Below are 12500 nucleotides of genomic sequence, written 5' to 3'. Positions count from 1 at the left end.
ATCCTCCCCCGACTCGGAAGGGGGAGGCGCGGGCCACACAGCAGGCGACGAGCCGCGCTCGGCCACCACCGCGGTGGCCGGCGGAACCCTCGCTCTCCCCACCCTCAACCCGTCGAGGGGGAAGAGGAGGAGGGTCCTCTGCGCGCGAGTCGCTACGACAGCGCTACCATAAGGCAGAAGGAGACAGAGGCGGCAGGCCGGGTTATCCGGCACCCCAAGGCACACCTCTCTCAGATCGCTAGAGAAGGCTTTTCTCACCGAGGGCGGGTCACACTCCCCACCCGCCGGTCGCCCCTCGTCGGGCCCGCAGAGGCGCTCGGGGACACCCGGGGAAGGGAGGGGGCCTGCGATACGAGGAGAAGCGCGCCTGCGGCGACCTGGAGCGTTCGCGGTCAGGGCGGGGGCCCGGCAGGCTCACAAGGCCCCCCCCGTCCACCCGCCTCCTGCGTCGCTTCCGAGGCAAAGCCACGCACGCGACCGGTCGGAGGCAGAACGGCAGCCCCTCGGCGGCCGGCCGGCGCACGCGTCACCGGCCCGAGCCCGCCGCGATCGCTCACACGGCCCTCGCGCACCCGCCAGAGGGGAGCACGGGACGTGCGCTCGCCGGACCAGGCGGCGCCCTTCCCCGCGCGGGAGGGGCGCGCATCTCATCTCACTCGACCGCCTCGAACCCCACGCCGACGGGCTCCCCTCGGGACCCACGCGCGGACACCGGAGGAGGGGACGCCGGGGGTGGGAGGGACACACCACCGCTCGGCCTCGGGCACCTGAGGGACAACCCGGAGCGCTCCAGGAGCACCGCAAAGGCCCGGGCGGAGCCAACGCTCGCGCGAAACCCCCGAGAGGGCAGCACGACGGGCCGGCGGGACGGCACCCCCACCGCCGCGGAGGGGGCCCGCCCGCAAGTCGACGACCGCGGGAGGCGAGAGCGAGGGGTGCCCGCCGCGTCAGAGGACCCCGCCGACCCACCCCGCGAAGCGGAGAGCGGGGACGGGACAGCCGGGTCAGGCCGGGTTCCGCACCCCACGCCTTCCCAACGCACCACCGGCAGGCGGACGGAGGAGAGGCAAGGGGCCCCCGCGGGCGGGGCGAGAAGAACGGTCCCATTCGCCACGAATGTCCGCCCCTCGCCCGTCGCGGCTCGGATCCGGCCCGGGAGAGCGTGACGTCACCACATCGATCACGGAAGAGCCCCCGGGAGCGGGGGTTCGGCCAGCCGGCCGGCGAGCGAGCCGATCGGCCCCGGCCGTCCCCCGCTCCGGGGAAGGGGCGGCGGACAACCCAGCGGAGACGAGGACGCCTGACACGCGCGGCACGGGGCCGACGGGGGTGGGGTTGTCACGGCCGCCCCGGGTGCCCGCGGCGGAGAGCGCACGGGGGCAGGGTAGCCCTCGCCGCCTTCCCCGCCGCCCCCGGGTGGGTCAGAGACCCGGACCCGGGCCGGCACCGGGAGTCGGGACGCTCGGACGCGCGAGAGAGCAGCAGGCCCGCGGGCCCCAGCAGCAGGCGGCTCGAGCGGGAGCAGGGCCGGCTAGCCGGGTCAGCGGTGGGCCAGAGTCCCGCACGCATCCGGAGGCCCAACCTCTCCAGCGACACAGGTCGCCAGAGGAGAGCGTGTCAGCAATAACCCGGTGGCCCAAAATGCCGACTCGGAGCGAAAGATATATCTCCCCCGGGGGCAGGAGGCCCGATCGCCGACCACGCCGCCGGCCCAGGACACCCACGACACGGACATCTGTCCCCAAAATCGCCACCATCGCAGCCAGACACGGAGCACCCGGGGCCCCCTGGTCGACCCCAGGACACACGCGGGAGCGGCGCCGGGCCAGGGAGGCCCTCCCGGCCGCCCGTGCCACACGCACGGGCCGGCCCGTGTCTCCAGAGCGAGGCCCGGAAGCAGTTTCGGCCGGCCCCCCGTGCGATCGGGACACACGAGGGACCGAAGGCTGGCCAGGTGTGACCTCCCGGGCCACACGAGGGCTCGGGGAGCGCTCTCCGACTCCGCACGGGGACTCGCCAGAAAGGATCACGGCGGAGGGACCGCGGCCCGGCCCGGGGACCGCTCCCCGGCACCCGGGGGACGGGGGCAGGACGGTCCCCGGCTCCCCACGGGGACCCGGAAACACATTCGGCCGCCGCCTCAGACGGCCAGGACGCGCGCGGGCCCGCGACCGAGCCGGGAAGGGCGTCCCCGGCCTCCCGCGCCACGCGCGGTGGGTCCCCGCGGGTCGCGGCTCGGGCCTCGGGAGCTGCGGCGCGCTGGTCGACCGGCCCGGGCGGCCCCACGGCCCGGCTCGGGCCCAGAAGCGCAGCGACAGCCTCTCCCCCACATAAACCTGCACGCCAGAGCTCTGACTCACAAGCGACGCGCCACAGCCCTGGCGCCACCGGGCCAGCCGGGCTGACGACCGCGGGCTTTCCGGAGCTCTGCCTGGCTCACAGCGGGGACGGTCCCCTCCCTCGGCAGCTGCCACCGCAGCTCCGGAAGCCAAGAGCACGATCTAACAGCGGCCGCCAGATGGAGCCCGACGACCGTCGCGAACGTCAGCGAGACCGATCCGGACGGCTGGCAGGGCGGCCCGTGGACCGCCAAAGCGAAACCGTGAGTCGAGAAGCCCTTCCCGAGGCCGAAAACGCAGCCCCTCTCCCCCAACCCCACAGAAACGCCTCCCCAAAACGTGTCCCCGCATCGACCGCGACAGAGTCAGAAGACAACCCACGGCGTCTGGGTGTTTGGAGATGCATCCCGGAGGGAGGGAGGGAGGGAGGGAGGGAGGGAGGGAGGGAGGGAGGGAGGGAGGGAGGGAGGGAGGGAGAAAGAACCCACAAGGAAGGACTCGGTCGCGGGTCGCTGCGGACACAGGGAGAGGCAGAATGCCTAGGCTCTTCCAGAATCCACACAGAGACAGACAGAGGGAGAGAAAGACGGAGGGAGGGAGAGAATGGAGAAAAGAGACAGATGGTGAAAGGGAAGGAGGGAGGGAAGGGAGCAGGGAGGGAGGGAGGGAGGGAGGGAGAGAGGGAGGGAGGGAGGGAGGAAGAAAGTGGAGAAAAGAGAGACCATCTAAAAAACAGAGATACGGAAAGAAAACTTCTTAAACGTTCCATTTTTTCAAAGACAGGTGGAGAGGAAAGAAACACGAAAAGGAGAGAAAGAAGGAGGAAAGAAACGAAGGAAAGAGGGGAAAAGAAACAGAGAGGAAAGAAAAATGAAGGAAAGACGGAACGAAAGAGAAATAAGACACGAAGGAAAAAAGAACAGAAAGAGAGAGAGAAGGAAAGGAAGAGAGGAAGAAACACGTAAAGGAGGAAAGAGAGGAAGAAAGGAAGGAAGAAACACATCAAGGAGAGAAAGGAAGGAAGAATCACATCAAGGAGAGAAAGAAAGAAAACGGATAAATATGCCCGTTTATCTATAAATACAAATACAACACTCTTCACACATAAGCATAGACGTATTCATCTACCATCGTTTCTTCACGTAGCAACGTATATTTATATTTCATAAATTTATAGAAGCGTATCTCTACACACGTGCTTTGCATAAGTGTACTTCTATACAGTAAATACATCTGTCGCGTATAAATGTACTTATCCGTACGTCCACGTAAACATCTATAGTTATGTACAAACGTATGAAAACACTTCCATTTCTAAATAAAAGTGAGTACATAGAAACGAAACAAATAAAACATACGACGAACCGAGTCCACAGGCAGGGCGCGGTGGCTCACGCCTGTCATCCCAGCACTTCGAGAGGCCGAGGCGGGCGCATCACCTGAGGTCGGGAGTCAGAGACCAGCCCGGACAACGTGGTGAAACCCCGTCTCTACTAAAGATACGAAAATCGGCCGGGCGTGGAGGTGCATCCCTGTCATCCCAGCTACTCAGGAGGCCGAGGCAGGAGAATCGCTTGAACCCGGGAGGTGGAGGGTGCGGTGAGCCAAGATCGCGCCATCGCACTCCAGCCTGGGACACTTAAGAGTGAAACTCTGTCTCAAAGAGACGGAAGAGAAAGAGAGAGAGAGAGAGAGAGAGAGAGAGAGAGAGAGAGAAACAGAAAGAGAGAGAGAGAAAGAAAGAGCGAGAAAGAAAGAGAGAGAAAGGAAAAGAAAAAAAGAGCAAAAGAAGAAAGAGAAAGAAAGAAAGAAGGAAGAAAGGAAGGAAGGAAGAAAGAAAGAAGGAAGAAAGAAAGGAAAGAAGGAAGAAAGAAAGAAAGAAACAAAGAAAGAAAGAAAGAGAGACAGACAGACAGACAGAGAGAGAGAGAGAGAGGCCGGGCACGGTGGCTCACGCCTGTCATCCCAGCACTTTGGGAGGCCAAGGCAGGCGGATCACCTGAGGTTGGGAGATGGAGACCAGCCTGACCAACGTGGGGAAACCCCGTCTCTACAAAAAATACAACATCAGCCGGGCACGGTGGCACACGCCTCTAATCCCACCTACTAGGGAGGCTGAGGCAGGAGAATCGCTTGAACCTAGGAGGCGGAGGTTGCGGTGAGCCGAGATCGCGCCATGGCCCTCTGGCCCGGGCAACAAGCGTGAAACTCTGTCTAAAAAAAAAAAAAAAAAAAAAAAAAAGAAAGAAAGAAAGAAAGAGAGAAGGAAGAAAAAGAAAGAAAGAAAAGGCAAGGCAAGGCAAGGCGAGGCAAAGCGAGGCAAATCTACCCGCTTTCACTACATCCGGGGAGAATCAGGAAAGTCCCCACCAACGACAAGGCCTAAAGGGGAGCCGCCATCTGTAAAACCCGAGCAGAAGGGTCCACGCGGGTTAAAGACACGAAGAAACACAAGGAAACCACCGACCAAGGAGAAGGACCATCTGGCCCAGCCAGGGTCTGTCTCCTGAGGTCGTCTGGGCAACCAGGGACCGGGACGGAGGGAGGGCGGGACTCCGAACCTCCGTCTCGAAAAACAAATCCCGCTCATAAAATAAAATTCCGTTAAAAAAAGAAAGTACGCATCGTTCCTAACGTGTCTGGTGCCTCGAAAGGCGAGAGGGGTCTGTGTACGTCACTGTGGGGGGTGGGGGGGTTCTCTTTTTTTTTTTTTTTTTTCTTTTTTCCCGGAAACTCACTTTTTAAGTATTTTCTTTCATGTCAGTTTTATTTTCCTTTTTTTTGAGACGGAGTCTCGCTCTGTCGCCCAGGCTGGGGTGCGGTGGCGCGATCTCGGCTCACCGCAACCTCCGCCTCCCAGGTTCAAGCGATTCCCCTGCCTCAGCTCGGCCTCCCGAGTAGCTGGGATTACAGACAGTACAGCACCGCGCCCGGCTAATTTTGTGTATTGTGAGGAGAGATGGGGTTTCGCCATACTGGCCCTGCTGGTCTGACCGCCTCGTGATCCACCGGCCTTGGCCGCCCAAAGTGCTGGCGATGACAGGCTTGAGCCACCGCGCGGGGCCTATTTGTTTGCTTTATTTTATTTTCTTTGTTTATTTTCATTTATGTGTTTATTTATTTGATTTTATTTTTCTGAGACGGAGTTTCGCTCTTGTTGCTCAGACTGGGGTGCGATGGCGCGATCTCGGCTCACCGCAACCTCCGCTTCCCAGGTTCAAGCGATTCTCCTGCCTCAGCCTTCCTAGCAGCTGGGATTATAGGCATGCGCTACCACACCCGGCTAATTTTGTATTTTCAATTGAGACGGGATTTCCCCATGTTGGTCAGGCTTGTCTCCGACTCCCGACTTCAGGTGATGCGTCCACCTCGGCCTCCCAAAGTGATGGGATGACAGGCATGAGCCACCGCGCCCGGCCTGTTGTATTGTATTGTATTGTATTGCGTTGTATTGTATTGTGTTGCGTTGTGTTGTGTTGTGTTGCGTTGCATTGTATTGTATTGGAATGCATTGTATTGACTTATTTTATTTCGTTAGTTATTTCTGTGTTATTCTGTTTATTTATGTGTTTGCTTGTTTTTGCCTGATCAAAGGTCAATCAGACCCAGTCGTCAAAGTGGCGATTTCCTAGGCAACGAGGGAGGGAGGAACTTGGAGGTGGGGGCGGGGGCGGTGGGGAAGACACGGTTGCCCCAGGCTGCGCGCAGGCGGCCTGGTGCTTCCTTCCTCTGCGAGGCCTCCGTTTTCAGAGCAACAGTGGCCGCTAGGTGATGCCCGACGTCTGCCAATGAGAGTGTCAGCCCGGAATGAATTGGGATCCCCTTGGGGGGGGGCGGGGAAGGATGTGCGGGGAAGGATGGAGGCGATTCCCCACAACTAATCGACCAGGGCCCCTGGGGGGACACAGCCTAAGTCCCCACCCATCGGATCATCTGGAACTTCCGTCCAGAGACGAGAGACCGACTGGGAATTCTCTCAGTCAAGGTCCAAACCGAAAAGAATCACCGGCACAGACACCAGGACTAAGGCAATTTCTAAAAGCCTGGTTTCTGTGTTTTGGGTGAATCCGTGTATTTCTGTATCACAAAATTACCTATTTCGAACGCTACGATTTTTCTCCTCCTTTCGTGTCCCGTCCTGTGATACACAGACCAGGGGACTCCTCAGCTCACAGTCCATGAGGCCAGAAGATGACGTCCCAAATTTCTATTTAGAATGAATTTAAGCAGGCCAGCCAAAGCCAAACACTCTGCCCTGAAACTATCGGGAAGACAAGCGGGGGGGGGGGGAGGCGGGAGTCTGGGCGCGGTAGGCTCGTGCCTGTCATCCCCGCACTCTTGGGAGGCCGAGCGCAGGTGGATCCTTCGATCCAAGCCTTGGCAACATGGTGAGACCTCGTCTCAAACAAAAATACAAAAACTAACTGGTTCCATAACCTGGACTCAAAGTTAATAAATAGATAAATAGGCCGGGGGCGGTGGCTCACGCCTGTCATCCCAGCACTGTGGGAGGCCGAGGCGGACGGATCACGGGGTCAGGAGATCGAGACCATCCTGGCTACCACAGTGAATACCCGTCTCTACTCAAAATACAAAAAAGTAGCCAGGTACGGTGGCGGGCGCCTGTAGTCCCAGCTACTCGGGAGGCTGAGGCAGGAGAATGGCGTGAAACCGGGAGGCAGAGCTTGCCGTGAGCCGAGATCGCGCCGCTGCCCTCCAGCCTGGGCAACAGAGCGAGAGTCTGTCTCGAAAATAAATAAATAAATAAATAAATAAATAAATAAATAAATAAATGAATGAATAAATGAATGAATGAATGAATGAATAAAGAATAGCAAATAAATAAATACATTAAAATTGAAAACTAAAAAAAAATAAAAATAAAAAAGTGTAGCCGGCCGGGCGCGATGGCTCACGCCTGCCATCCCAGCACTTTGGGAGGCCGAGGTGGGGAGATCACCTGGGGTCGCCAGTTCGAGACCAGCCTGACCCACATGGAGAAATGCCGTCTCTACTAACAATACAAAATCAGCCGTGTGTGGTGGCCCATGCCTGTAATCCCAGCTACTCTCAGGAGGCTGAGGCAGGAGAATCGCTTGAACACGGCAGGTGGAGGTTGCGGTGAGCCGAGATGGTGCCACTGCACTCCAGTGTGGGCACCAAGAGTGACACTCCGTCCCAAGGAAAAAAAAATGAAGTGCTGTATTCTGTTATTTCTGCTTCCTGCCCTGAGAAGAACATAGTACAACTGTTGCCTGCCAGCCTGCCTGCCTGCCTGCCTGCCTGCCTGCCTGCCTGCCTGCCTCCCTGCCTGCCTGCCTGTGACAGGGCCTCACTCTGTCTTTCGCCCAGACTGGAGCACAGTGACACCATTATGGCTCGCTCACTGCAGCCTCAACCTCCCCAGGGTTAGGCGATTCCTCAAGGGATCCTACGGCCTCGGCCTCCCAAAGCGTTGGGGTTACAGGCGTGAGCCACCAGCACCCAGCCTGAGTTAATACGTCTGGTCTCACTACGTCCTCACCACACACCCATGAAGAACTCAAGTCAAGAGAGAGTCGGCAAGAGACTCTCAGCATTCTCTCCTGAAAGCACGAGTGTCCCGAGCGCCTGTGGTTTCAGGTGGCCGCGCGTAGAGGAGAGATCGCCAATGTTTCCAGAGAGGTGCGAGCCACAGTCATTCGAGGGCATCCGAGCACGAGATGGGGTTTCTGACAGCGACTTAAGGGCCAGGAAGGGCCAGAATCTGCCGAGGCCCGTGTTCCAGGGTGGGGCCGATGGAACCCAAGGTAGAGGGAGTCAGCGGTCCGCACGGAGAGAGCTCCAGCCCTAGGCCCCGCGGTGCAGACCGAATCAGAAGGAAGAGAGTCCTTCGTCCTACATGCCACATCCCTCACATCCCCCCACTGAACTTGGGAGCGGATCCGTGTTCCAAACACGAGGTGACCCTCGGTTTGCAATGGATCACAAGGGGCCGGGCTTTCCAGAGTCGGCAGGATAGAGAAGTCATTCGGGCTCGGCCTCCCCCATCCCCCGGGAACGGTCCCGCTGGTGACTTTAAACGAGCCGGGGCTGGCCTGGCCGGGCCATAGCCGCTACGGGAGTGGGGTGGCAGTGGGGTGCGGGCGGTGTGGGGTGGGGGGATGCCTGAGGCACTGCAGAAAGTGGGCCTGAGCCTCGAGGATGACGGTGCTGCAGGAACCCGTCCAGGCTGCTCTATGGCAAGCACTAAACCGCTGCGCTTACCGAGATGCGGTTTTCCTCGCAGAACGCCTTTATGCAGAAGTACACTCAGAAGAAGCCTTGTTTTCACTGGTGACCTGTCCTTACCCCTCAGGAAAGGCCTATAAAGCATATAGACTCTGGAAAGGACACAGTGGTACTGCACCGCCATGCAAATACCGGCTTGCAAAATGTTGCGTGGATCTCAGCAAGCTTGCAGAAGGGGAACACATCTTATCGGGTGGAGTGTTTCCTAAGCAGAAAAGCCATGACGATATTTTTACTGAGTCTGGTGATTCAGCTCGCTTTACTCTCTCATTGCCGGGACACGCATATCGCAAGACAGATCGGCTTGCCAAAGGATCAGAATGTGACCAACAGGGCCTTAGTTGAAATCCTTTCCTCTGGTATCCCTTTGAATCATTATGTGAAGTAGGTGAAAAAGCAAGATCCTGACCAAACACTTCCATTCACATCTTTACAGAACTTTGGCAACTGTCTGTCCAAGTGTTGCCCCACACAAGTACCTCGTCCTAGCTTATGTCACAGACAGCCTGAGACCGTTCTTACGGAAACACCCCAGGACACCATTGAATTAAACAGATTGAGTTTAGAATCTTCCAATTCAAAGTACTCCTTGAATACAGATTCCCCAGTGTCTTCTATGGATTCAGCTGTCATTTCACCTGATACTGTCCCACTGGGAACGGGAACTTCCATGTGATCTAAACAGGTGCAAAATGAACCAAACACCGGTCGAAGTTTATTAGGAGGGCCAGCAGCTGTTGGTCCATTCACCCCAAGTGTTGGGACTTTGCCAGTAGAAACCTCGAGTCCCGGAGATGGATCCTATTTACAAAACTACACCGCTTTGAGACACCTTCTGTAATTGACGTGCCACCCACCGGAGCCCCTTCAAAAAAGTCTGTTGCCAGAATCGGCCAAACCGGAACACAGTCTGTCTTCTCGCAGAGGGGAATCAGCCGAAAGGTCACTCCAATTCTTGCAAAAACACAAAGTTCTTGTCCACAAACGAGTGGAACGCCTCAGGTGTTGAGCCCCACTATGGCGTCTCCCCCAAATGCACGACCTCGAAGAAATTCGCGACTCTTGATTAGTGACAGCTCCACAACCAAGGATAATAGGAAAAAATTTAAAATGAAGTTTCCACCTGAAATCCCAAGCAGAAAAACAAAAAGTAGAACTAATAAAGGAGGTACACCACAACCTAACATAAACGATAGCCTGGAAATGACAAAACTGGACTCTTCCATCGTTTCAGAAGAGAAAAGAGCCGCAATCACACCTCAGATTCAGGCTTTTCATCTACAAAAAGCAGCAGCAGAAGGCTTGATGAGCCTTCTTCGTGAAAGGGGGAAAGGTTATTTAGCTTTGTGTTCTTACCACCGCAAAGAAGCTATCCATATTTTGAGCCATCTACCTTCTCACCACTAGAATACCGGTTGGGTACTGCGCCAAATTGGAAGGGCCCGTTTTCAACTTTCAGAGTCCATGCGACCTGAAAGAATATTCTCAGAGGTTAGAAGGAGGGAGAATTATAGAGTCGAAGGCATGGAGATCTACACTACAACACTTTGGCATCCTCCGAAAGATGTTGCTCTTTCAGTTCTGTCAAAAGACTTCACAGACATGGATAAAAGTTCTCCAGCCAGAGGCCTGGTGTGCTGCAGGGACCCGTTGCAGTCTGCAACGGGAACAGGATATTGCCATTAAATTCTTCCAGAGAACTATCGAGGTGGATCCAAATGATGCTTACGCCTATACCGTCTTAGGGCGTGAGTGTGTCTTCACTGAAGAATTGGACAAAGCCTTAGCTTGATTTCGAAATGCTATCAGAGTCAGTCCTAGACATTGCAATGCATGGTGAGTGGTCAGGAAGCGTAAAGACAAGGTCTTACGGATGGTGCCGGTACTCGCTAATTTTTCTTGTTAGATAGCTCTTTATTGTCATGAATTTGGTGACGAATACTTAGGGATGGTACACGCTGGTCAATAACTTCTAACTAAGATGTTTTCTTATGAAATGTATGTCTTGAACAAACTCTTAAATGAACTCATGATAATAGAATACCAGATCCTTATACTCAACAGTTTCTGTCTTCTACCAAACTTTTGTAGATACCGTAGTTGTCTTTAGGGTGTGTGTGTGTGTGTGTGTGTGTGTGTGTTTCTTTAGTTTTGTTACTTGATTTGTTACTTTTTGTTCGAGCACCGCAGCGGTGATGGGGACAAAAAGGGCTTGGGAGATTGGAAAGGAATAGCATCATTCACTTATTGGATAATAGAAAAAAATATGGAAACGATTCACTAGCTGCTGCTTTGTGACAGTGTTCCAGTCTATGGCGTTACTATGAAGAACTGAGCGTCCCCTTTTATTCAGCGGTCTCTCTGTTTCACAGTTTTGTGCTTGTGTGTCAGTAGACACACAGGAAATGTCTACCTGGGTCGTATGGTTATCAACTGAATAAGATATGAAAAAGCGTGGTCCTACTTCCGCCTCAACACCATACTGACTGTTGACATTTATTGTATTTTTCTGGGCTGACTTAATAGTTAAAACCTCAAGAGAAGGCCGGGCGCGGTGGCTCACGCCTGTCATCCCGGCACTCTGGGAGGCCGAGGCGGGCGGGTCACAAGGTCAAGGGATCGAGACCATCCCGGCCAACATGGTGAAACCCCGCCTCTATTAAAAGTAGAAAAATTAGCTGGGCGTGGTGGTGGGCGCCTGTGGTCCCAGCTACTCGGGAGGCTGAGGTGGGAGAATCTCTTGAACCCGGAGAGGTGGAGGTTGCAGTGAGCCGAGATCATGCCATTGCGCTCCACGCTGGGCGACAGAGCGAGACGCCCCCTCAAGAAAAGAAAATAAAAAAAATAAATAAATACATAAATGAATATCAAGAGAAAGTATAATTCTGAAGTCATAAGCCTGTGGTCGTTTTCTTGTCAGATACGGTTATCTTTGGGGTGGGTTAATTGTTACAGCAGTGGAGTTTTTTCATTGGATTTGCTTCTGAATCTGAAGCATTAGATTACTAAAACATTTTTTGATTTGTGACTATGTTGTTTAGTGGGTGATATCTCATTCTGCTGTAGTAGTTACATCTCCTGAAAGATGGCCAAAAACATAATAGTGCTAGCTATCGCTGACCAATGTAACAATCAACTTGCCGATACTGCCTTCTCTTCCGACGGCCGTGTTCTCCGTGACATTTTAAGAACTCAGTTCTTCATGAGACTTGTGTTGTTTTTTGATTTTTTCCCAAGTCTGGTTGATCCTTGTGTCGTTTGCTTTTTAAATGTGTATCGTCCGTTCAGCTATTTCGCAGGAGTCGCATTCTTAAAAAAACTTAACCGTATCAAAAATTGTGTTTAAAGGAGGATTATTCAGATCGGCAAGCTTTTACTAGGAAGAGTTTAAATGCTGACATATTTAGGTAGCTCTCAATACTGAGCCACTTTATTCTAACTACAAAATAGATAGATAGCTGTTCTTTTGTTTTCACTTTGACTATCACTAGCACGGTGTTTAATACCTTTTCTTCATCTCTAACACAATGATAATGATATAGGAAGCCACTCAAATCAAGCAGATATGTTGTGCTTTTAAGAAAAAAAAAAAAAAAAAAGTCTTTCTGTGGCACAGAACGAGGAGGTGTGGCTGGAATCTAGAATCTGCAGTGAAAACCAATGAAAGAGGGCGAAACCCCGTGTCTACTAAAAAGAAAAAAATGAGCCGGCCACGGTGGCAGTCTCTCTGGTTCAAGTGCAGGAGAATGACTGGAACCCAGGAGGCAGAGGTTGCCGTGAGCTGAGATCACGCCACTGCACTCCAGCATGGGGGACAGAGCAAGACTCCATCTCAGAAACAAACAAACACACAAAGCCAATAAAGGTGTTTCATTCAACCCGTCAGGCTCA

At 54.6% G+C, this 12500-nt stretch overlaps 1 long non-coding RNA gene across 1 annotated transcript in view; it reads right to left on the bottom strand.

Moving 5' to 3' along the window:
* The window catches only part of LOC134759875 (uncharacterized), a 21167-nt gene extending 16049 nt beyond the window's left edge, over positions 1–5118 (bottom strand). The window contains exon 1 of the long non-coding RNA XR_010136725.1: positions 5078–5118. This is a non-coding gene — a long non-coding RNA (uncharacterized LOC134759875). The remainder of the gene's footprint in view (positions 1–5077) is intronic.
* Positions 5119–12500: the final 7382 nt, after the last annotated feature.

The sequence above is a fragment of the Pongo abelii genome, chromosome 14 (genome assembly GCF_028885655.2).
Source record: "Pongo abelii isolate AG06213 chromosome 14, NHGRI_mPonAbe1-v2.0_pri, whole genome shotgun sequence".
NCBI lineage: Eukaryota > Metazoa > Chordata > Mammalia > Primates > Hominidae > Pongo > Pongo abelii.
The sequence above is the reverse complement of the archived record's forward strand: the minus strand, read 5'-3'. Positions and strand labels throughout refer to the sequence as shown.